The sequence below is a fragment of the Oncorhynchus gorbuscha genome, linkage group LG16 (assembly GCF_021184085.1).
Source record: "Oncorhynchus gorbuscha isolate QuinsamMale2020 ecotype Even-year linkage group LG16, OgorEven_v1.0, whole genome shotgun sequence".
NCBI lineage: Eukaryota > Metazoa > Chordata > Actinopteri > Salmoniformes > Salmonidae > Oncorhynchus > Oncorhynchus gorbuscha.
Window position 1 is genome coordinate 878,440 of NC_060188.1, and position 26,082 is coordinate 904,521.

A 26,082-nucleotide genomic window follows, 5' to 3' on the forward strand; every position below is an offset into this window, starting at 1 on the left:
GCCACTCCTACTGAGGATGGTAGCTGACTCTATAGCCACTCCTACTGAGGATGGTAGCTGACTCTATAGCCACTCCTACTGAGGATGGTAGCTGACTCTATAGCCACTCCTACTGAGGATGGTAGCTGACTCTATAGCCACTCCTACTGAGGATGGTAGCTGACTCTATAGCCACTCCTACTGAGGATGGTAGCTGACTCTATAGCCACTCCTACTGAGGATGGTAGCTGACTCTATAGCCACTCCTACTGAGGATGGTAGCTGACTCTATAGCCACTCCTACTGAGGATGGTAGCTGACTCTATAGCCACTCCTACTGAGGATGGTAGCTGACTATAGCCACTCCTACTGAGGATGGTAGCTGACTCTATAGCCACTCCTACTGAGGATGGTAGCTGACTCTATAGCCACTCCTACTGAGGATGGTAGCTGACTATAGCCACTCCTACTGAGGATGGTAGCTGACTATAGCCACTCCTACTGAGGATGGTAGCTGACTCTATAGCCACTCCTACTGAGGATGGTAGCTGACTCTATAGCCACTCCTACTGAGGATGGTAGCTGACTATAGCCACTCCTACTGAGGATGGTAGCTGACTCTATAGCCACTCCTACTGAGGATGGTAGCTGACTCTATAGCCACTCCTACTGAGGATGGTAGCTGACTCTATAGCCACTCCTACTGAGGATGGTAGCTGACTCTATAGCCACTCCTACTGAGGATGGTAGCTGACTCTATAGCCACTCCTACTGAGGATGGTAGCTGACTCTAAAGCCAAAGTAATTCCGCTACCCAAGAGTGGTAAAGCAGCCTTTACTGGTTCTAACAGCAGACCTATAAGCTTGCTGCCAGATCTTAGCAAACTGATGGAAATAAATTGTGTTTGATGAAATACAATGCTATTTCTCTGTAAACAAATTAACAACAGACTTTCAGCATGCTTATAGAGAAGGGCACTCAACATGTACTGCACTGACACAAATGAATGATGATTGGTTGAAAGAAATTGATAATAATAATATTGTGGCAGCTGTAGATTTCAGTGCAGCCTTTGATATTATTGACCATAACCTGTTGTTGAAAAAACGTATGTGTTATTTATGGCTTTTCAACCTCTGCCATATCGTGGATTCAGAGCTATCTATCTAATAGAATTCAATGGGTTTTCTTTAATGGAAGCTTCTCTAATGTCCAACATGGAAAGTGTGGTATACCGCAGGGCAGCTCTCTGGGCCCTCTACACGTTTCTATTTTTACCAATGACCTGCCATTGACATTAAGCAGGGCACGTGTGTCCATGTATGCTGATGATTCAACCATATATGCATCAGCAACCACAGCTAATGAATTCACTGAAATCCTTAATAAAGAGTTGTTGTCTGTTTGTTCTGGTCCTGAACATCTCTAAAACTAAGAGCATTGTATATGGTACAAACCATTCCTTAAGTGCTAGACCTCAGCTGAATCTGGTAATGAATGGTGTGGCTGTTGAACAAGTTAAGGATACTAAATTACTTGGCGTTACCTTAGATTGTAAACTGTCATGGTCAAAACATATAGATTCAATGGTTGTAAAGATGGAGAGAGGTCTAGTCGTAATAAAGAGATGCTCTGCTTTTTTGACACCACACTCCAAAAAGCAAGTTCTGCAGGCTATAGTTTTGTCTAATCTTGATTATTGTCCAGTAATTTGGTCCAGTGCTGCAAGGAAAAACCTAGTTAAGCTACAGCGGACCCAGCACAGAGCGACACATTTAATTGTAATTGTAATTGTAATTAGAGGGCTGATATAAATGCTATGCATGCCAGTCTCTCTTGGCTAAGATAATAATAATAATAATATAATAATAATAATAATCTAATAATAATAATAATAATATATAATAATATAATAATATAATAATAATAATAATAATAATAATAATAATAATAATAATATATGCCATTTAGTAGACGCTTTTATCCAAAGCGACTTACAGTCATGTGTGCATACATTCTACGAATGGGTGGTCCCGGGGATCGAACCCACTACCCTGGCGTTACAAGCGCCATGCTCTACCAACTGAGCTACAGGACCACCAGGAGAGACTGACTGCATCATTTCTTCTTTTTATAACAAACATTGTTTGCATAGTCAACATCCCAAATTGTTTGCATAGTCATCTTACACACAGCTCTGACACACACACTTATCCCACCAGACATGCCACCAGGGGTCTTTTCACAGTCCCCATATTCAAGAAAGCCTACAGTAATATATAGAGCCCTTACTGCATGGAACTTCCATCTTATATTGATCAAATAAACATCAAACCTGGTTTAAAAAACAGATAAAGCAAAACCTCACGGCACAACGTCTCTCTCCTGTTTGACCTAGATAGTGTGTGTGTGTCTATGCATTGATATGTAGGCTACGTCTTCCTTTTAAAAAATGTATGTAGTTCTGTCCTTGAGCTGTTCTTATCTATTAATGTTCTGTATTATGTCATTCTGTATTATGTTTCATGTTTTGTGTGGACCTCAGGAAGAATAGTTGCTGCTTTTGCAACAGCTAATGGGGATCCTAATAAAATACAAAAAAAAACTTACACGCTCAGGGGCAGAACAACAGAGTTTTACCTTGTCAGCTCGGGATTCGATCCAGCAACCTTTCGGTTACTAGCCCAACGCTCTAACCACTAGATACACAATACACAATAAATTAATCAACAAACGTTTTATCACTAATTATTATTACAACCAGCACTTTCAGTCCTTATTATGTGGGACTAGAGCCATCACTTTCAGACTTTATGCTGTGGGACTAGAACCATCACTTTCAGACTTTATGCTTGTGGGACTAGAACTAATCACTTTCAGACTTTATGCTGTGGGACTAGAACCAATCACTTTCAGACTTGATGCTGTGGGATTAGAACCATCACTATCAGAATTGATGCTGTGGGACTAGAACCATCATTATCAGACTTCATGCTGTGGGACTATAACCATCACTTTCAGACTTAATGCTGTGGGACTAGAACCATCACTTTCAGACTTTATGCTGTGGGACTAGAACCATCACTTTCAGACTTTATGCTGTGGGACTAGACCCATCACTTTCAGATACTTTATGCTGGGGGACTAGAACCATCACTTTCACATACTTTATGCTGGGGACTAGAACCATCACTTTCAGATACTTTATGCTGGGGGACTAGAACCATCACTTTCACATACTTAATGCTGTGGGACTAGAACCATCACTTTCAGACTTTATGCTGTGGGACTAGAACCATCACTTTCAGACTTTATGCTGTGGGACTAGACCCATCACTTTCAGATACTTTATGCTGGGGGACTAGAACCATCACTTTCACATACTTTATGCTGGGGGACTAGAACCATCACTTTCAGATACTTTTTGAAGAAGTAGGTTTATTTCTCTCTAACTCGTCCCCTCCTCCCTCTCTCTCGCTCTTACTCTCTACTTTATTCCATTGTTTTATCTCTCCCTCCCCTGTCTCCTTCACTCGTGTTTTTCCATCTGTTCTCTGTCTAACCCCATTCACTCTCTCTCTCTCTCTCTCTCTCGCTTTTTCCCTCTCTACTTTATTCCATTGTTTTATCTCTCCCTCCCCTGTCTCCTTCACTCGTGTTTTTCCATCTGTTCTCTGTCTAACCCCATTCATCTCTCTCTCTCTCTCACTTTTTCCCTCTCTACTTTATTCCATTGTTTTATCTCTCCCTCCCCTGTCTCCCTCACTCGTGTTTTTCCATCTGTTCTCTGTCTAACCCCATTCACTCTCTCTCTCTCTCGCTTTTTCCCTCTCTACTTTATTCCATTGTTTTATCTCTCCCTCCCCTGACTCTTGTTTTTCCATCTGTTATCTCTCTAACCCCATTCAGTCTCTTTCTCTTGAGTGGCGCAACAGGCTAGAGGCGTCACTACAGACCATGGTTCGATCCTGGGCTGTATCACATACTGCAGTGATTGGGAGTCCCGTAGTAATTAATTACTTAAAAATCATACAATGTGATTTTCTGGATTTTTGTTTTAGATTCCGTCTCTCACAGTTGAAGTGTACCTATGATACAAATTACAGACCTCTACATGCTTTGTAAGTAGGAAAACCTGCAAAATCGGCAGTGGATCAAATACTTGTTCTCCCTACTGTATATAGCCATTGAATCTTGAAAAATATAACTGTCACGAGAATTTTCAATCCCAATGATAATAACCAACCATTATTAAAGCTTTGACTAATTCCCGAGGTTTCTAAGACCTTGGATTTAATAATAATTAGGCCAAGTCTCAAATCATATAATGCGCATAGCCTTTTATATAACTCCTACAAGCACCTACAAGTCTACAAGCGCATCTGTTCCTCCCTGGGTGGAGGAACGTTATCTCCTGTCCTTGGTCTCACAGTACCAAAACATGTGTGTTGTCAAGTTCCTATTTATCACACACAAACACAATGTTCCCACTGACTCACAATATTCTAGAATTATGTCTAAACACATTGTCTAAGCTTCTGTAACTATTAGGGTGAAATACTTTAGTCATTACTCTTAATGTCATTCAGATTCTCTTATTATTACTCTAAACATATACATTCCCTTATCAATAACTTTAAAATGCCTCATGACCTTAGTTCAACTGTCTAATTCCAAAACTCAAGAAATAAGCTTGTTTTGTTCCTTTGTTTGTAAACAATGCAATTGTAAACTATATATGTTTAAATCTTATGGATTGTCAATCCTTGCATCATAGCTCTGTCTTTGAATCTGAGAGTGGTTACATTTCTCCAACCCCATCCCTCAGCTGTTTACCTAAACAGAGAACTGCAGATTTCCCCTTTAACTCTCTGCCTCCTCTCCCTCTCTCTTCTCCTGGCAGGCGCATTCATGGTTCTCTATGTCATGCTGTTGGTGGTGGTGGGGGTTCCCCTGTTCTTCATGGAGCTGGCTGCGGGCCAGTGTATCCGTCAGGCAGCATCGGTGTGTGGAAGCACATCTCCCCCAAGCTGGCCGGTATCGGCTACTCCAGCTGCATGGTGAGCACAACAGGTTGGCCGGTATCGGCTACTCCAGCCGCATGGTGAGCACAACAGGTTGGCCGGTATCGGCTACTCCAGCTGCATGGTGAGCACAACAGGTTGGCCGGTATCGGCTACTCCAGCTGCATGGTGAGAACAACAGGTTGGCCGGTATCGGCTACTCCAGCCGCATGGTGAGCACAACAGGTTGGCCGGTATCGGCTACTCCAGCCGCATGGTGAGCACAACAGGTTGGCCGGTATCGGCTACTCCAGCCGCATGGTGAGCACAACAGGTTGGCCGGTATCGGCTACTCCAGCCGCATGGTGAGCACAACAGGTTGGCCGGTATCGGCTACTCCAGGCGCATGGTGAGCACAACAGGTTGGCCGGTATCGGCTACTCCAGCTGCATGGTGAGCACAACAGGGGTTGGTCCCAAATGGCACCCTATTTCATACTGTATGTACAGATGCCGTACCTTAATTTGAACCTGCTTCTCACAGCAGGAAAATAATCCTGCTGCAATGTCAATTATTATGTGGATTATAATTAATGGACATTTATGTAGGGAAAATCAGGTCTGAAATGTTAAAGTGGACGTTAGAAGCCTTTTTAAAAATTGAATTCACAAAAATTAGCATTTCCTGCAAAAATGAGCGTTTCCTTTTCCTGTGCAGGAAAATGATCTGCAACAACAGTGTGATTAAATTAAGATAGCAGATCTGTAGTACACTACTTTTGACCAACAGAGTGATTAAATTAAGATAGCAGATCTTTGCACTACTTTTGACCAACAGAGTGATTAAATTAAGATAGCAGATCTGTAGTGCACTACTTTTGACCAACAGTGTGATTAAATTAAGATAGCAGATCTGTAAATTTTGAAACAGTGTGATTAAATTAAGATAGCAGATCTGTAGTGCACTACTTTTGACCAACAGTGTGATTATGGCTCCTAGTGTTGTTAACAGGTCCTGCACCAATGACTGTGGACAGGTTTGGAACCTGACCTTAAGCCCTGAGGCAAAGAAGAACAGCAGAACAGCTTGCAGAAGTCGACTGGTGTAGTCTAGCAGTCAGAATAAGTCAGCTTGGTTTAACCGTGGAGGGGGTCATAGAAACAGCATAGTTATAGTGAGAGATCACTTCATAATGAACTTTTTAGTCACCTCATGTCTGGTAAAAAGAGATACAAAACAAACTGACTCGTACACCTGTGTGGCTGGAGAAGGCTAGAGGTTTGTGTGTGTGTGTGTGTGTGTGTGTGTGTGTCTGTCTGTCCGTCCGTCCGTCCGTCCGTCCGTCCGTCCGTCCGTCCGTCCGTCCGTCCGTCCGTCCGTCCGTCCGTCCGTCCGTCCGTCCGTCTGTGTGTTGTTAGGGGAACGATCTCTTTGTAATTTGTGAGATGTAGTTGCACACTCCTCTCTCCCCTGTGTTGGTATCACTTATGCACTGACACCCTATTGGTTAACACTGACACCCTATTGCTTAACACTGACACCCTATTCATACTCATTCTGTCAGTGCTGATGTCAGGGAGCTGCTATAACAATATTTAAAGGGATAGTGTGATACTTTAGGAATTACTTACCCAGAGTCAGAGAACTTTGTGATTTGATGTCCCTGCATACAGTTTGAAGGAAGTTTAATTTAGTTTTGCGAGCCATTGTTAACTAGCGTTAGCGCTGCTAAATGCTACTACTTGCAGTTTTATTATATGCATAGTCACTTCACCCCTATCTACATATACAAATGACCTGGACTAACCTGTACCCCTCCACACTGACTGTACCCCCTGTATATAGCACACTGACTCGGTACCGGTATCCCCTGTATATAGCCTCATTATTGTTATTTTATTGTGTTACTTTTTATTATTTTTTACTTTAGTTTATTTGGTAAATATTTTCTTAACTCGTCTTGAACTGCGCTGTTGATTAAGGGCTTGTAAGTAAGCATTTCACTGTGAGGTCTACACTGTTGATTAAGGGCTTGTAAGTCAGCATTTCACTGTGAGGTCTACACTGTTGATTAAGGGCTTGTAAGTAAGCATTTCACTGTGAGGTCTACACTGTTGATTAAGGGCTTGTAAGTAAGCATTTCACTGTGAGGTCTACACTGTTGGTTAAGGGCTTGTAAGTCAGCATTTCACTGTGAGGTCTACACTGTTGATTAAGGGCTTGTAAGTCAGCATTTCACTGTGAGGTCTACACTGTTGATTAAGGGCTTGTAAGTCAGCATTTCACTGTGAGGTCTACACTGTTGATTAAGGGCTTGTAAGTAAGCATTTCACTGTGAGGTCTACACTGTTGGTTAAGGGCTTGTAAGTCAGCATTTCACTGTGAGGTCTACACTGTTGATTAAGGGCTTGTAAGTCAGCATTTCACTGTGAGGTCTACACTGTTGATTAAGGGCTTGTAAGTCAGCATTTCACTGTGAGGTCTACACTGTTGATTAAGGGCTTGTAAGTCAGCATTTCACTGTGAGGTCTACACTGTTGATTAAGGGCTTGTCAGTCAGCATTTCACTGTGAGGTCTACACTGTTGGTTAAGGGCTTGTAAGTCAGCATTTCACTGTGAGGTCTACACTGTTGATTAAGGGCTTGTAAGTAAGCATTTCACTGTGAGGTCTACACTGTTGGTTAAGGGCTTGTAAGTAAGCATTTCACTGTGAGGTCTACACTGTTGGTTAAGGGCTTGTAAGTAAGCATTTCACTGTGAGGTCTACACTGTTGGTTAAGGGCTTGTCAGTCAGCATTTCACTGTGAGGTCTACACTGTTGGTTACGGGCTTGTAAGTCAGCATTTCACTGTGAGGTCTACACTGTTGGTTAAGGGCTTGTAAGTCAGCATTTCACTGTGAGGTCTACACTGTTGGTTAAGGGCTTGTAAGTCAGCATTTCACTGTGAGGTCTACACTGTTGGTTAAGGGCTTGTAAGTCAGCATTTCACTGTGAGGTCTACACTGTTGATTAAGGGCTTGTAAGTCAGCATTTCACTGTGAGGTCTACACTGTTGGTTAAGGGCTTGTAAGTCAGCATTTCACTGTGAGGTCTACACTGTTGGTTAAGGGCTTGTAAGTCAGCATTTCACTGTGAGGTCTACACTGTTGGTTAAGGGCTTGTAAGTCAGCATTTCACTGTGAGGTCTACACTGTTGGTTAAGGGCTTGTAAGTCAGCATTTCACTGTGAGGTCTACACTGTTGGTTAAGGGCTTGTAAGTCAGCATTTCACTGTGAGGTCTACACTGTTGATTAAGGGCTTGTAAGTAAGCATTTCACTGTGAGGTCTACACTGTTGGTTAAGGGCTTGTAAGTCAGCATTTCACTGTGAGGTCTACACTGTTGATTAAGGGCTTGTAAGTAAGCATTTCACTGTGAGGTCTACACTGTTGGTTAAGGGCTTGTAAGTCAGCATTTCACTGTGAGGTCTACACTGTTGATTAAGGGCTTGTAAGTCAGCATTTCACTGTGAGGTCTACACTGTTGATTAAGGGCTTGTAAGTCAGCATTTCACTGTGAGGTCTACACTGTTGATTAAGGGCTTGTAAGTAAGCATTTCACTGTGAGGTCTACACTGTTGATTAAGGGCTTGTAAGTAAGCATTTCACTGTGAGGTCTACACTGTTGATTAAGGGCTTGTAAGTCAGCATTTCACTGTAAGGTCTACACTGTTGGTTAAGGGCTTGTAAGTATGCATTTCACTGTGAGGTCTACACTGTTGATTAAGGGCTTGTAAGTCAGCATTTCACTGTGAGGTCTACACTGTTGATTAAGGGCTTGTAAGTCAGCATTTCACTGTGAGGTCTACACTGTTGATTAAGGGCTTGTAAGTCAGCATTTCACTGTGAGGTCTACACTGTTGATTAAGGGCTTGTAAGTAAGCATTTCACTGTGAGGTCTACACTGTTGGTTAAGGGCTTGTAAGTCAGCATTTCACTGTGAGGTCTACACTGTTGATTAAGGGCTTGTAAGTCAGCATTTCACTGTGAGGTCTACACTGTTGATTAAGGGCTTGTAAGTCAGCATTTCACTGTGAGGTCTACACTGTTGATTAAGGGCTTGTAAGTCAGCATTTCACTGTGAGGTCTACACTGTTGATTAAGGGCTTGTCAGTCAGCATTTCACTGTGAGGTCTACACTGTTGGTTAAGGGCTTGTAAGTAAGCATTTCACTGTGAGGTCTACACTGTTGGTTAAGGGCTTGTAAGTAAGCATTTCACTGTGAGGTCTACACTGTTGGTTAAGGGCTTGTCAGTCAGCATTTCACTGTGAGGTCTACACTGTTGGTTAAGGGCTTGTCAGTCAGCATTTCACTGTGAGGTCTACACTGTTGGTTACGGGCTTGTAAGTCAGCATTTCACTGTGAGGTCTACACTGTTGGTTAAGGGCTTGTAAGTCAGCATTTCACTGTGAGGTCTACACTGTTGGTTAAGGGCTTGTAAGTCAGCATTTCACTGTGAGGTCTACACTGTTGGTTAAGGGCTTGTAAGTCAGCATTTCACTGTGAGGTCTACACTGTTGGTTAAGGGCTTGTAAGTCAGCATTTCACTGTGAGGTCTACACTGTTGATTAAGGGCTTGTAAGTCAGCATTTCACTGTGAGGTCTACACTGTTGGTTAAGGGCTTGTAAGTCAGCATTTCACTGTGAGGTCTACACTGTTGGTTAAGGGCTTGTAAGTCAGCATTTCACTGTGAGGTCTACACTGTTGGTTAAGGGCTTGTAAGTCAGCATTTCACTGTGAGGTCTACACTGTTGGTTAAGGGCTTGTAAGTCAGCATTTCACTGTGAGGTCTACACTGTTGGTTAAGGGCTTGTAAGTCAGCATTTCACTGTGAGGTCTACACTGTTGATTAAGGGCTTGTAAGTAAGCATTTCACTGTGAGGTCTACACTGTTGGTTAAGGGCTTGTAAGTCAGCATTTCACTGTGAGGTCTACACTGTTGATTAAGGGCTTGTAAGTAAGCATTTCACTGTGAGGTCTACACTGTTGGTTAAGGGCTTGTAAGTCAGCATTTCACTGTGAGGTCTACACTGTTGGTTAAGGGCTTGTAAGTCAGCATTTCACTGTGAGGTCTACACTGTTGATTAAGGGCTTGTAAGTCAGCATTTCACTGTGAGGTCTACACTGTTGATTAAGGGCTTGTAAGTCAGCATTTCACTGTGAGGTCTACACTGTTGGTTAAGGGCTTGTAAGTCAGCATTTCACTGTGAGGTCTACACTGTTGATTAAGGGCTTGTAAGTCAGCATTTCACTGTGAGGTCTACACTGTTGATTAAGGGCTTGTAAGTCAGCATTTCACTGTGAGGTCTACACTGTTGATTAAGGGCTTGTAAGTCAGCATTTCACTGTGAGGTCTACACTGTTGGTTAAGGGCTTGTAAGTCAGCATTTCACTGTGAGGTCTACACTGTTGGTTAAGGGCTTGTAAGTCAGCATTTCACTGTGAGGTCTACACTGTTGGTTAAGGGCTTGTAAGTCAGCATTTCACTGTGAGGTCTACACTGTTGATTAAGGGCTTGTATGTAAGCATTTCACTGTGAGGTCTACACTGTTGATTAAGGGCTTGTAAGTAAGCATTTCACTGTGAGGTCTACACTGTTGGTTAAGGGCTTGTAAGTCAGCATTTCACTGTGAGGTCTACACTGTTGATTAAGGGCTTGTAAGTCAGCATTTCACTGTGAGGTCTACACTGTTGATTAAGGGCTTGTAAGTCAGCATTTCACTGTGAGGTCTACACTGTTGGTTAAGGGCTTGTAAGTCAGCATTTCACTGTGAGGTCTACACTGTTGGTTAAGGGCTTATAAGTCAGCATTTCACTGTGAGGTCTACACTGTTGATTAAGGGCTTGTAAGTAAGCATTTCACTGTGAGGTCTACACTGTTGATTAAGGGCTTGTAAGTAAGCATTTCACTGTGAGGTCTACACTGTTGATTAAGGGCTTGTAAGTCAGCATTTCACTGTAAGGTCTACACTGTTGGTTAAGGGCTTGTAAGTATGCATTTCACTGTGAGGTCTACACTGTTGGTTAAGGGCTTGTAAGTCAGCATTTCACTGTGAGGTCTACACTGTTGGTTAAGGGCTTGTAAGTCAGCATTTCACTGTGAGGTCTACACTGTTGGTTAAGGGCTTGTAAGTCAGCATTTCACTGTGAGGTCTACACTGTTGATTAAGGGCTTGTAAGTAAGCATTTCACTGTGAGGTCTACACTGTTGGTTAAGGGCTTGTAAGTCAGCATTTCACTGTGAGGTCTACACTGTTGATTAAGGGCTTGTAAGTAAGCATTTCACTGTGAGGTCTACACTGTTGGTTAAGGGCTTGTAAGTCAGCATTTCACTGTGAGGTCTACACTGTTGATTAAGGGCTTGTAAGTCAGCATTTCACTGTGAGGTCTACACTGTTGATTAAGGGCTTGTAAGTCAGCATTTCACTGTGAGGTCTACACTGTTGATTAAGGGCTTGTAAGTAAGCATTTCACTGTGAGATCTACACTGTTGGTTAAGGGCTTGTAGGTCAGCATTTCACTGTGAGGTCTACACTGTTGATTAAGGGCTTGTAAGTCAGCATTTCACTGTGAGGTCTACACTGTTGATTAAGGGCTTGTAAGTCAGCATTTCACTGTGAGGTCTACACTGTTGATTAAGGGCTTGTAAGTCAGCATTTCACTGTGAGGTCTACACTGTTGATTAAGGGCTTGTAAGTCAGCATTTCACTGTGAGGTCTACACTGTTGATTAAGGGCTTGTAAGTCAGCATTTCACTGTGAGGTCTATACTGTTGGTTAAGGGCTTGTAAGTCAGCATTTCACTGTGAGGTCTACACTGTTGGTTAAGGGCTTATAAGTCAGCATTTCACTGTGAGGTCTACACTGTTGATTAAGGGCTTGTAAGTAAGCATTTCACTGTGAGGTCTACACTGTTGATTAAGGGCTTGTAAGTAAGCATTTCACTGTGAGGTCTACACTGTTGATTAAGGGCTTGTAAGTCAGCATTTCACTGTAAGGTCTACACTGTTGGTTAAGGGCTTGTAAGTATGCATTTCACTGTGAGGTCTACACTGTTGGTTAAGGGCTTGTAAGTAAGCATTTCACTGTGAGGTCTACACTGTTGATTAAGGGCTTGTAAGTCAGCATTTCACTGTGAGGTCTACACTGTTGATTAAGGGCTTGTAAGTCAGCATTTCACTGTGAGGTCTACACTGTTGATTAAGGGCTTGTAAGTCAGCATTTCACTGTGAGGTCTACACTGTTGATTAAGGGCTTGTAAGTCAGCATTTCACTGTGAGGTCTACACTGTTGATTAAGGGCTTGTAAGTCAGCATTTCACTGTGAGGTCTACACTGTTGATTAAGGGCTTGTAAGTCAGCATTTCATTGTGAGGTCTACACTGTTGGTTAAGGGCTTGTAAGTCAGCATTTCACTGTGAGGTCTACACTGTTGGTTAAGGGCTTGTAAGTAAGCATTTCACTGTGAGGTCTACACTGTTGATTAAGGGCTTGTAAGTCAGCATTTCACTGTGAGGTCTACACTGTTGATTAAGGGCTTGTAAGTCAGCATTTCATTGTGAGGTCTACACTGTTGGTTAAGGGCTTGTAAGTCAGCATTTCACTGTGAGGTCTACACTGTTGGTTAAGGGCTTGTAAGTAAGCATTTCACTGTGAGGTCTACACTGTTGATTAAGGGCTTGTAAGTCAGCATTTCACTGTGAGGTCTACACTGTTGATTAAGGGCTTGTAAGGCAGCATTTCACTGTGAGGTCTACACTGTTGGTTAAGGGCTTGTAAGTCAGCATTTCACTGTGAGGTCTACACTGTTGGTTAAGGGCTTGTAAGTAAGCATTTCACTGTGAGGTCTACACTGTTGGTTAAGGGCTTGTAAGTAAGCATTTCACTGTGAGGTCTACACTGTTGGTTAAGGGCTTATAAGTCAGCATTTCACTGTGAGGTCTACACTGTTGGTTAAGGGCTTGTAAGTCAGCATTTCACGGTTGTATTTGACGCATGTGACAAATAACGTTTGATTTGATTTGATTTGACTGGAAGTCTACAGGTGCAGCTAGCATGTTAAATACTGCATTAACCCTGTCTTCCTTCCTCAGGTGCAGCTAGCATGTTAAATACTGTATTAACCCTGTCTTCCTTCCTCAGGTGCAGCTAGCATGTTAAATACTGTATTAACCCTGTATTCCTTCCTCAGGTGCAGCTAGCATGTTATATACTGCATGAACCCTGTCTTCCTTCCTCAGGTGCAGCTAGCATGTTAAATACTGCATGAACCCTGTCTTCCTTCCTCAGGTGCAGCTAGCATGTTAAATACTGTATTAACCCTGTCTTCCTTCCTCAGGTGCAGCTAGCATGTTAAATACTGTATTAACCCTGTCTTCCTTCCTCAGGTGCAGCTAGCATGTGAAATACTGCATTAACCCTGTCTTCCTTCCTCGGGTGCAGCTAGCATGTTAAATACTGTATTAACCCTGTCTTCCTTCCTCAGGTGCAGCTAGCATGTTAAATACTGTATTAACCCTGTCTTCCTTCCTCAGGTGCAGCTAGCATGTTAAATACTGCATTAACCCTGTCTTCCTTCCTCATGTGCAGCTAGCTAAATACTGCATTAACCCCTTCTGATGACCAGGTGGCGAATCGCATCTCTGCATGTCTGGCAGACATATCAGTGTGGATGACTGATCACCACCTCAAGCTGAACTTCGGCAAGACGGAGCTGCTCTTCCTCCCGGGGAAGGACTGCCCGTTCCATGATCTCGCCATCACGGTTGACAACTCCATTGTGTCCTCCTCCCAGAGCGCTAAGAACCTTGGAGTGATCCTGGACAACACCCTGTCGTTCTCAACTAACATCAAGGCGGTGGCCCGTTCCTGTAGGTTCATGCTCTACAACATCCGCAGATTACGACCCTGCCTCACACAGGAAGCGGCGCAGGTCCTAATCCAGGCACTTGTCATCTCCCGTCTGGATTACTGCAACTCGCTGTTGGCTGGGCTCCCTGCCTGTGCCATTAAACCCCTACAACTCATCCAGAACGCCGCAGCCCGTCTAGTGTTCAACCTTCCCAAGTTCTCTCACGTCACCCCGCTCCTCCGCTCTCTCCACTGGCTTCCAGTTGAAGCTCGCATCCGCTACAAGACCATGGTGCTTGCCTACGGAGCTGTGAGGGGAACGGCACCTCAGTACCTCCAGGCTCTGATCAGGCCCTACACCCAAATAAGGGCACTGCGTTCATCCACCTCTGGCCTGCTCGTCTCCCTACCACTGAGGAAGTACAGTTCCCGCTCAGCCCAGTCAAAACTGTTCGCTGCTCTGGCTCCCCAATGGTGGAACAAACTCCCTCACGACGCCAGGACAGCGGAGTCAATCACCACCTTCCGGAGACACCTGAAACCCCACCTCTTTAAGGAATACTTAGGATAGGATAAAGTAATCCTTCTCACCCCCCCCCCCTTAAAATATTTAGATGCACTATTGTAAAGTGGCTGTTCCACTGGATGTCATAAGGTGAATGCACCAATTTGTAAGTCGCTCTGGATAAGAGCGTCTGCTAAATGACTTAAATGTAAATGTAAATGTAAATACTGTATTAACCTTGTCTTCCTTCCTCAGGTGCAGCTAGCATGTTAAATACTGTATTAACCCTGTCTTCCTTCCTCAGGTGCAGCTAGCATGTTAAATACTGTATTAACCCTGTCTTCCTTCCTCAGGTGTGTTTCTTTGTGGCTCTCTACTACAATGTCATCATCGCATGGAGTCTCTTCTACATGGGCAACTCCTTCCAGTATCCTCTACCTTGGGAGCAGTGTCCCATCAACATGACCACCAATAACACTGGTATTCACGAGCTGTGTGTGTGTGTGTGTGTGTGTGTGTGTGTGTGTGTGTGTGTGTGTGTGTGTGTGTGTGTGTGTGTGTGTGTGTGTGTGTGTGTGTGTGTGTGTGTGTGTGTGTGTGTGTGTGTGTGTGTGTGTGTGTGTGTGTGTGTGTGTGTGTGTGTGTGTGTGTGTGTGTGTGGTTCATATCATGCTTCTCCTTATTTGTGTTTAGATGTGTAATGGACACATTGTATTCTACAAGAGCAGGGTTTGTGTATGTAAACTATAAATCTCTCTCTCTCACTCACTCTCTCTCACTCCCCCTCTCTCTCTCACTTCCTCTCCCTCCTTCTCTCTCTGTCTCTCGCTCTCTCTGTCTGTCAGTAAAGGAATGCTTAGGTAGCTCCCCAACCTCATACTTCTGGTTCCGGAAGGCTCTAGACATCACAGACTCCATCGATGAGTCTGGTGAGTTTAACCCCATCATGACTGGCTGTCTGATGGCTGCCTGGGCCATCGTCTGTCTAGCCATGATCAAAGGCATCAAGTCATCTGCCAAGGTAAGGACGCTCTCAGTTCATCTTTTTCACAACATATAACATGTTGCAAACAGTATAACGGGTCACCACCTGCCTTGACCCTCAGTAATGTCGCCGCTGGCAACCACTAACCATGATTATGGTAGGCTAGTAGTTAACACGCTAGCTGTGAAGGAAAGTGGCTGAATTCTGTTTTTACTTTTAAATTGTTTAATGTTAATGTTAATGTCCTCCTTCGTTGACCTTGTCTTGTTAAATGTTTTTTTTTTCATATATAGTTTTTAAAAGAGAATGTAGAATCATAAAACACGGGACGAGATGTTAAAAACTGTCCATTGTGCCAATAGATGGAATGCACTCGCATGAGATTTGCCGTGATGTTGACAGAGTGGCATGGGAGGTTTATTTCTTAGACTGGGGTAAGATGTCAATTTTTGGGACACATCCTCAGTAGTGTGCCTTCGAATCAGTGGGTGTTTCGGCCTTTAATCACTAAACACCCTCATCAAAGGTGTCCAGCTAAAGGGTGATCAAGCCTTAGCTTGTGTCCCATGCCCGTGGAAAAATGAGTTGCTGGCCAATATCGACAAGCATCTTCCAGTCCCGGGCCATGGCTAGGTGTCCAGTTTCTGGCTTTGTAGGAGGATACTTGGGCCTTTTCTGTCCCTCCCGGATGAATGTTGTTGTTTTGACGGGATTGCTTGTTTTTGGAGGTAATGAATTGGTTGCACTCCTCTTGGTCTCAAGTGCTGCAGCCAGGCTCTTGAGGACCTGATTGTGCCTCCAGGTGTAGCGGCCTTGTGAGAGGCTGGTCTTGCAACCTGTCATTATATGCCTGAGAGTCGCTGGAGCTGGGCAGAGGGGGCAGGTCGAGTCCTCGCCATACCATTGATGTAGATGTTTTGGTGATGGAAGCACATCATAAACAGCTCTTATGATGAAGCTGATGTTGCTTGCCTCCATTTGCCAAAGCTCACTCCAGTTGATCTTTCTCCTCTCCAGACCTTCCCACCACGTCCATTGCCCTTGTTTAGCAAGAGAGACAGCCTTTGCACTTCTTGCAGTCTCCTCCTGTCTGCGCACCTCCTCGACCACCAGCTTCCTGCGTTCAGATGTTGTTGCCTTATGGAACGTTGGTTTGCTTGCTGCCAGGCCAAAGCCTCCTCTTCCATGCTGGATATTCCCCACAATGTCTTGGTGTCTCAGGGCTGATGTTGCTTGCTGCACAGCCTTGGATGATGTCCATTTCCGTCCAGTTTGTAGGGGAGGTGCAGCCTTGCTAATGGTCTGGTCTTTGGAGTCCTTCAATGTCATCTGAAGTCTTACTTTAGAGCACTTGTACTCCTCCGTTAGACTTGTAAGAGGTAGTTCAAGGACCCCTTTGCCATAGAGGCCGATGTTACTCAGGCATCGTGGGACACCCAGCCATTTCTTCACGTATGAGGTAATGGTTCGCTCCATCTTCTCCACTGTTGTTATTGGGACCTCATAAACGGTGAGTGGCCACATTACCCGGGGAGAAGTCCAAACTGTAGGCACCAATGCTTGAGCCTCCCAGGCAGTAGGGCCTTGTTGATGTTCTCAAGACTGTCGGCGATGTCCTGCCTTACTTGCTGCACTTGATCTTTATCCCGGAGGCTTTCGTTGTACCATCTACCCAGGCTCTTGATGGGTTGCTCAGACACGGTTGGTATCGGGTCATCTCCAATGCAGAAGCTCACATCTTTAAGCTGTCCCTTAACTATGGAGATGCTTCGAGATTTGCTTGGCTTGATTTTCATCCGGGCTCACTTGATGTTATCCTGCAGTTTTGCAAGTAGGTGGGAGATGGATCCCTTCCTTAGTTCTTTCACCGCCGACCACCCATCTCGATGCCCTGATGATGACTTCCATGGCCATAGTGAAGGCCAGAGGAGAAATTGTACAGCCTGCCATTATGCCTACTTCCAAGCACTGTCATGTTGTTGTGAAGTCAGGTGTTGTTGAGGAATGGGGCTGGAGAAATGCAACCTCTCCTAAATCCATAGACATATTTTACAATCTCCATTAAAAGAAGTGATGGTTCCTAATTGTATTGTAATTCTCCTTAGGTGATGTATTTCTCCTCAGTCTTCCCCTATGCTGTGCTGCTCATCTTCCTCGTCAGAGGCTTGATGCTGGACGGAGCCATGGAGGGAATCGCCTACATGTTCTACCCTAAAGTAAGTACTAATATAACTATAATATATTTAATTGATTTTGCACTTTTAATTACAAGTAGAGTCTCAAAGATGTACAAAGATGCTTAAAAACAAGAATAAAAAAAACATGAATTTCTATTCACTTCCTGAATTGACAGCTTATAAATAGAATAGAATTTAGTCTTATGCTGTCTCTCTCTCTCTCTCTCTCTCTCTCTCTCTCTCTCTCTCTCTCTCTCTCTCTCTCTCTCTCTCTTCTCTCTTCTCTCTTTCTTCTCTTGCTTTCTTCTTTCTCTCTCTCTCTCTCCCTTTTGTCTCTCTCTCTCTCTCTCTCTCTCTCTCTCTCTCTCTCTCTCTCTCTCTCTCTCTCTCTCTCTCTCTCTCTCTCTCTCTCTCTCTCTCTTCTCTTTCTTCTCTTGCTCTTCTTTCTCTCTCTTCTCTCTCTCTCTCTCTCTCTCTCTCTCTTCTCTCTCTCTTCTCTCTCTTCTCTCTCTCTCTCTCTCTCTCTCTCTCTGTCTCAGATAGAAATTTGGGCTGAGGTGCAGGTGTGGCGGCAGGCAGCCACACAGGTGTTCTTTGCCCTGGGCCTGGGCTACGGCTCTGTGATTGCCTACTCTTCCTACAACCCCATCCACAACAACTGTCACCGTGACGCGCTCATGGTCTCTTGCATCAACTTCATGACCTCAGTGCTCGCATCACTGGTGGTGTTCGTAGTGCTGGGCTTCAGGGCCAAGAACATTGTCCTGAACTGCATCACCCAGTAAGTGTGGAGTCAAGGGGGGGATTGTGGGTGTGTGTTTGTGAGTGAGTGAGTGAGTGTTGTAGGAATTCCTCTATGTTTTAACACCCAATTAAAATTAAACACTCTGTCAATTCAAAATGGATATGTATGACCCTTATTAGTATAAAAATGGACAGAGCCCAGTCTTAAAGTCAAACAGCAGCCTTTATTCACGAGAGTACTGCTCCTTACACATTTTACCACAGGTTATAAACTTAAAATGACGTCATTAGTTTCAGTACCCACCCGTGCCATCTCCGCTCTAATACAAAGGCTGTATGTTTCTCACATCGTCTTCCCCATTAAGATGATATATGACTGAGCTTAGGACAGCTGGTGTAGATAAGCCTTCTAGCCAGTCTGGCTATGAGTTCATTCATTTCTACCATGGTACAGACAGTCATTGTATTCATTGCACACATTATATTCAGTACTAAGATTAAAAATACAATTCATACATATACAGTAACATAATAGTATTCTGATTAGTACATATACAGTAACATAATTGTATTCTGATTAGTCAGTCCTGATTGAAATGTATACATAATTAGTCATCATTGATAAAAAATTCCTTTAACAGTGAGTGAGTGAGTGAGTGAGTGAGTGAGTGAGTGAGTGAGTGAGTGAGTGAGTGAGTGAGTGAGTGAGTGAGTGAGTGAGTGAGTGAGTGAGTGAGTGAGTGAGTGAGTGAGTGAGTGAGTGAGTGAGTGAGTGAGTGAGTGAGAAATGTCATTTTGTTACTTCGGATGAACTATCCCTTTATAAAGCATGTCAATATTATGGAAACACATCCAAGACATGTCTATATGTACACTCTTAGAAAGAAAGGTGCTATCTAGAACCTTAAAGGGTTCTTCAACTGTCCACATAGGAGAACCCTTTGAAGAACTATTGTTGGTTGCAGGTAGAACCCTTTTGGTTCCAGTTTCTACATGGAACCAAAAAGGGTTCTACATGGAACCAAAAAGGGTTCTACCTGGAACCATAATGGTCCTCCTATGGGTCCATCTGACTAACCTTTTCTGAACCTTTTTTTCTCCGAGTGTAAGCATACCTTCAAATGAAGTATTAGCGATGTACCGAAGGGAATTTCGATATTGAGAGCTTGGAATTATCATGTTCTATCTGCAATTTTGACCAAATTGAGTTCTGGACATTTTCTTGTTCTGTTCAATGTTCTCTACCTATATAGTACTCTAAATAACCCCAATTCATGTTGTTAAGTGAATAAGGATATGAGCTAGAAATTTCTCACACCATTCAAAACAATAAGGGTTGGTAACTTTCAAGCCAATTACCTCAGAATCAACTTTTTACAGAAGGAACCTTATAATTCTAAGCTCGGACAACGTCACCTCCTACCCTTCAGAAATCTGGGCCTGTTAAATGACATGGCCACACATGGAAGCAACCATCACTGGTGGCCATGGTTCAACATGTCTGATCCTGCCTCCGTCACCATACCTGACTACAGAGAGTGGTACCATCACTACGGCTCCCAGGTGGGGACAAACATCACCGACTGTGACCTGGATGAGGAGATGAGCAAGGTGAGGGTTAGATTAGGTTTTAGGGGGCTTGTGGTTCAAATCCTATTTTCAGAAATAATGGACAGAGCCCAGTCTTAAAGTCAAACAGCAGTCTTTATTCACGAGAGTACTGCTCCTTACACACTGCTCCTCCCGAGTCCTTTGTAATGTAGGCACAAAGTTATTTATAAGGAGCTGTCTTTACGTGGCTCTAACTGTCTTTACGTGGCTCTAACTGTCTTTACGTGGCTCTAACTGTCTTTACCTGGCTCTACCTGTCTTTACCTGGCTCTAACTGTCTTTACCTGGCTCTAACTGTCTTTACCTGGCTCTAACTGTCTTTACGTGGCTCTAACTGTCTTTACCTGGCTCTAACTGTCTTTACCTGGCTCTAACTGTCTTTACCTGGCTCTAACTGTTTCCCCTACCTTGTATTCCCTCTCTTTCTTCACCCCTTACAACCTCCTGTTAACACCTTGCCCCCCCTCACTCATCCTCTCTCTCCCTCCCTCGTTATCTCCCTACCTCCCGTGTTCTCTCACTCCCTCCCGTGTTCTTTCCCTACCTCCCGTGTTCTCTCCTTCCCTCCCGTGTTCTCTCCCTACCTCCCATGTCCCCCACCTCCCGTGTTCTCTCCCTCCCGTGTTCTCTCCCTCCCGTGTTCTCTCCCTCCCTCCCGTGTTCTCTCCCTACCTCCCGTGTTCTCTCCCTATCTCCCGTGTTCTTTCCCTACCTCCCGTGTTCTCTCCCTCCCGTGTTCTCTCCCTACCTCCCATATTCTCTCCCCTCCTTCGTTCTCTCCTTCGTTCCCTCCCTCGTTCCCACGTTCTCTCCCTCCCTCCCGTGTTCTCTCCCCTACCTCCCGTGTCCCCCCTCCCGTGTTCTCTCCCTACCTCCCGTGTTCTCTCCCCCTACCTCCCGTGTTCTCTCCCCCTACCTCCCGTGTTCTCTCCCTACCTCCCGTGTTCTCTCCCTACCTCCCGTGTTCTCTCCCTCCCTCCCGTGTTCTCTCCCTCCCTCCCGTGTTCTCTCCCTCCCTCCCTCCCGTGTTCTCTCCCTACCTCCCGTGTTCTCCCTCCCTCCCGTGTTCTCTCCCTACCTCCCGTGTTCTCTCCCTACCTCCCGTGTTCTCTCCCTACCTCCTGTGTTCTCTCCCTCCTGTGTTCTCTCCCCACCTCCCGTGTTCTCTCCCTCCTTCGTTCTCTCCTTCGTTCCCTCCCTCATTCCCACGTTCTCTCCCTCACTCACTCTCTCCCTCCCTCCCATGTTCTCTCCCCCCTCCCTTCCTCCCTCCCTCGTTCTCTCCCTTTCTCTATTACATTTTTACCCCCCCCCCTCTCTAACCCATTTCTAACCCATTTCTAACCCATTTCTAACCCATATCTAACCCCTCTCTAACCCATATCCTACCCCTCTCTAACCCATCGCTAACCCATATCTAACCCCTCTCTAACCCATATAATAATAATAATAATATATGCCATTTAGCAGACGCTTTTATCCAAAGCGACTTACAGTCATGTGTGCATACATTCTACGTATGGGTGGTCCCGGGAATCGAACCCACTACCCTGGCGTTACAAGCGCATATGTCGCTCAAACCCTCTTAATTTCAATACGTTGTTGAGAAAGGCAGGTTACAAATATCAACATAATCCACATAGAATACAGTTTACAAATATCATCATATTCCACATAGAATACAGGTTACAAATATCAACATACTCCACATAGAATACAGTTTACAAATATCATCATATTCCACATAGAATACAGGTTACAAATATCAACATACTCCACATAGAATACAGGTTACAAATATCAACATACTCCACATAGAATACAGGTTACAAATATCATCATATTCCACATAGAATACAGGTTGCAAATATCAACATACTCCACATAGAATACAGGTTGCAAATATCATCATATTCCACATAGAATACAAGTTACAAATATCAACATACTCCACATAGAATACAAGTTACAAATATCAACATACTCCACATAGAATACAAGTTACAAATATCAACATACTCCACATAGAATACAAGTTACAAATATCAACATACTCCAAATAGAATACAAGTTGCAAATATCAACATACTCCATATAGAATACAAGTTACAAATATCAACATACTCCACATAGAATACAAGTTACAAATATCAACATACTCCACGTAAATGAATGTGTTTGTCCCTCTTGTCCCTCTCTCTCTAACCCCCAGGGTGTGGAAGGGACGGGCCTGGCGTTCATTGCCTTCACAGAGGCCATGGCCCAGTTCCCTGCCAGCCCCTTCTGGTCCACGCTCTTCTTCCTCATGCTGCTCAACCTGGGCATGAGCACCATGTTCGGCACCATGCAGGGGATCCTCACCCCCTCATGGACAACTTCAGCCTGCTGGGACGCCACCGGACCATGCTCACAGGTAATACAGACATGTTCACACACACCAATGACCCAATACACAAATGCACCCACAAATGCACCCACGTATACACACGTGCGCACACACTCAACTAAATGTTTCAAAGACAGACAAAGAGCACAACTACAAACTGAAACACCAAAAAATATAACAAGTTTTAGTTTGTAGTTGTGCTCTTTGTCTGTCTTTGAAACATTTAGTCTGCGTGTCACTGTTCTTTGCGTGTCACTGTTCTTTGTCATTATGGTTCAGTGTGTCACTAAATAGCTGTGTTCTTTGTCATTATGGTTCAGTGTGTTACTAAATAGCTGTGTTCTTTGTCATTATGGTTCAGTGTGTTACTAAATAGCTGTGTTCTTTGTCATTATGGTTCAGTAGGTCACTAAATAGCTGTGTTCTTTGTCATTGTGGTTCAGTGTGTTACTAAATAGCTGTGTTCTTTGTCATTATGGTTCAGTGTGTTACTAAATAGCTGTGTTCTTTGTCATTATGGTTCAGTGTGTTACTAAATAGCTGTGTTCTTTGTCATTATGGTTCAGTAGGTCACTAAATAGCTGTGTTCTTTGTCATTGTGGTTCAGTAGGTCACTAAATAGCTGTGTTCTTTGTCGTTATGGTTCAGTAGGTCACTAAATAGCTGTGTTCTTTGTCATTATGGTTCAGTAGGTCACTAAATAGCTGTGTTCTTTGTCATTATGATTCAGTGTGTCACTAAATAGCCGTGTTCTTTGTCGTTATGGTTCAGTGTGTCACTAAATAGCTGTGTTCTTTGTCGTTATGGTTCAGTAGGTCACTAAATAGCTGTGTTCTTTGTTGTTATGGTTCAATGAGTCACTAAATAGCTGTGTTCTTTGTTGTTATGGTTCAATGAGTCACTAAATAGCTGTGTTCTTTGTTGTTATGGTTCAGTGTGCAGCTGTTCCCTGGGCTTTGTGATCGGACTTTTGTTTACCCAGCGCTCGGGGAACTACTTTGTGACAATGTTCGATGACTACTCTGCTACCCTACCCCTGATCATCGTGGTGGTCTTTGAGACATTCGCTGTGGCCTGGGTGTACGGAGCTGACCGGTAAGATGTTCAAACAGGTTTACCAATGCCAATGTAATAGTGTAATACCAATGTAATAGTGTAATACCAGTGTAATAGTGTAATACCAGTGTAATAGTATAATACCAGTGTAATAGTGTAATACCAGTGTAATAGTATAATACCAGTGTAATAGTGTAATACCAGTGTAATAGTATAATACCAGTGTAATAGTGTAATACCAGTGTAATAGTATAATACCAGTGTAATAGTATAATACCAGTATAATACCAGTGTAATAGTATAATACCAGTGTAATAGTATAATACCAGTGTAATAGTATAATACCAGTGTAATAGTGTAATACCAGTGTAATAGTATAATACCAGTGTAATAGTGTAATACCAGTGTAATAGTATAATACCAGTGTAATAGTATAATACCAGTATAATACCAGTGTAATAGTATAATACCAGTGTAATAGTATAATACCAGTGTAATAGTATAATACCAGTGTAATAGTATAATACCAGTGTAATAGTATAATACCAGTGTAATAGTGTAATACCAGTGTAATAGTATAATACCAGTGTAATAGTGTAATACCAGTGTAATAGTATAATACCAGTGTAATAGTATAATACCAGTATAATACCAGTGTAATAGTATAATACCAGTGTAATAGTATAATACCAGTGTAATAGTATAATACCAGTGTAATAGTATAATACCAGTGTAATAGTGTAATACCAGTGTAATAGTATAATACCAGTGTAATAGTATAATACCAATGTAATAGTGTAATACCAGTGTAATACCAATGTAATAGTATAATACCAGTGTAATACCAATGTAATAGTGTAATACCAGTGTAATAGTATAATACCAGTGTAATAGTATAATACCAGTGTAATACCAGTGTAATAGTGTAATACCAGTGTAATAGTATAATACCAGTGTAATAGTGTAATACCAGTGTAATAGTATAATACCAGTGTAATAGTGTAATACCAGTGTAATAGTATAATACCAGTGTAATAGTGTAATACCAGTGTAATGGTATAATACCAGTGTAATAGTATAATACCAGTGTAATAGTATAATACCAGTGTAATAGTATAATACCAGTGTAATAGTATAATACCAGTGTAATAGTGTAATACCAGTGTAATAGTGTAATACCAGTGTAATAGTGTAATACCAGTGTAATAGTATAATACCAGTGTAATAGTGTAATACCAGTGTAATAGTATAATACCAGTGTAATAGTATAATACCAGTGTAATAGTATAATACCAGTGTAATACCAGTGTAATAGTATAATACCAGTGTAATAGTATAATACCAGTGTAATACCAGTGTAATAGTATAATACCAGTGTAATAGTATAATACCAGTGTAATAGTATAATACCAGTGTAATAGTATAATACCAGTGTAATAGTATAATACCAGTGTAATAGTGTAATACCAGTGTAATAGTGTAATACCAGTGTAATAGTGTAATACCAGTGTAATAGTATAATACCAGTGTAATAGTATAATACCAGTGTAATAGTATAATACCAGTGTAATACCAGTGTAATAGTATAATACCAGTGTAATAGTATAATACCAGTGTAATACCAGTGTAATAGTATAATACCAGTGTAATAGTATAATACCAGTGTAATAGTATAATACCAGTGTAATAGTATAATACCAGTGTAATAGTATAATACCAGTGTAATACCAGTGTAATAGTATAATACCAGTGTAATAGTGTAATACCAGTGTAATAGTATAATACCAGTGTAATAGTATAATACCAGTGTAATACCAGTGTAATAGTATAATACCAGTGTAATAGTATAATACCAGTGTAATAGTATAATACCAGTATAATACCAGTGTAATAGTATAATACCAGTGTAATAGTATAATACCAGTGTAATAGTATAATACCAGTGTAATAGTATAATACCAGTGTAATAGTATAATACCAGTGTAATAGTATAATACCAGTGTAATAGTGTAATACCAGTGTAATAGTATAATACCAGTGTAATAGTATAATACCAGTGTAATAGTATAATACCAGTGTAATAGTATAATACCAGTGTAATAGTGTAATACCAGTGTAATAGTGTAATACCAGTGTAATAGTATAATACCAGTGTAATAGTATAATACCAGTGTAATAGTATAATACCAGTGTAATAGTATAATACCAGTATAATACCAGTGTAATAGTATAATACCAGTGTAATAGTATAATACCAGTGTAATAGTATAATACCAGTGTAATAGTGTAATACCAGTGTAATAGTATAATACCCGTGTAATAGTGTAATACCAGTGTAATAGTATAATACCAGTGTAATAGTATAATACCAGTATAATACCAGTGTAATAGTATAATACCAGTGTAATAGTATAATACCAGTGTAATACCAGTGTAATAGTATAATACCCGTGTAATAGTGTAATACCAGTGTAATACCAGTGTAATAGTGTAATACCAGTGTAATAGTATAATACCAGTGTAATACCAGTGTAATAGTATAATACCAGTGTAATAGTATAATACCAGTGTAATACCAGTGTAATAGTGTAATACCAGTGTAATAGTGTAATACCAGTGTAATAGTGTAATACCAGTGTAATAGTATAATACCAGTGTAATACCAGTGTAATAGTATAATACCAGTGTAATAGTGTAATACCAGTGTAATAGTGTAATACCAGTGTAATAGTATAATACCAGTGT

At 42.3% G+C, this 26,082-nt stretch overlaps 1 pseudogene; it reads left to right on the plus strand.

Moving 5' to 3' along the window:
• LOC124000066 overlaps positions 1-26,082 on the plus strand; it is a 45,693-nt pseudogene that overhangs the window by 7,387 nt on the left and 12,224 nt on the right.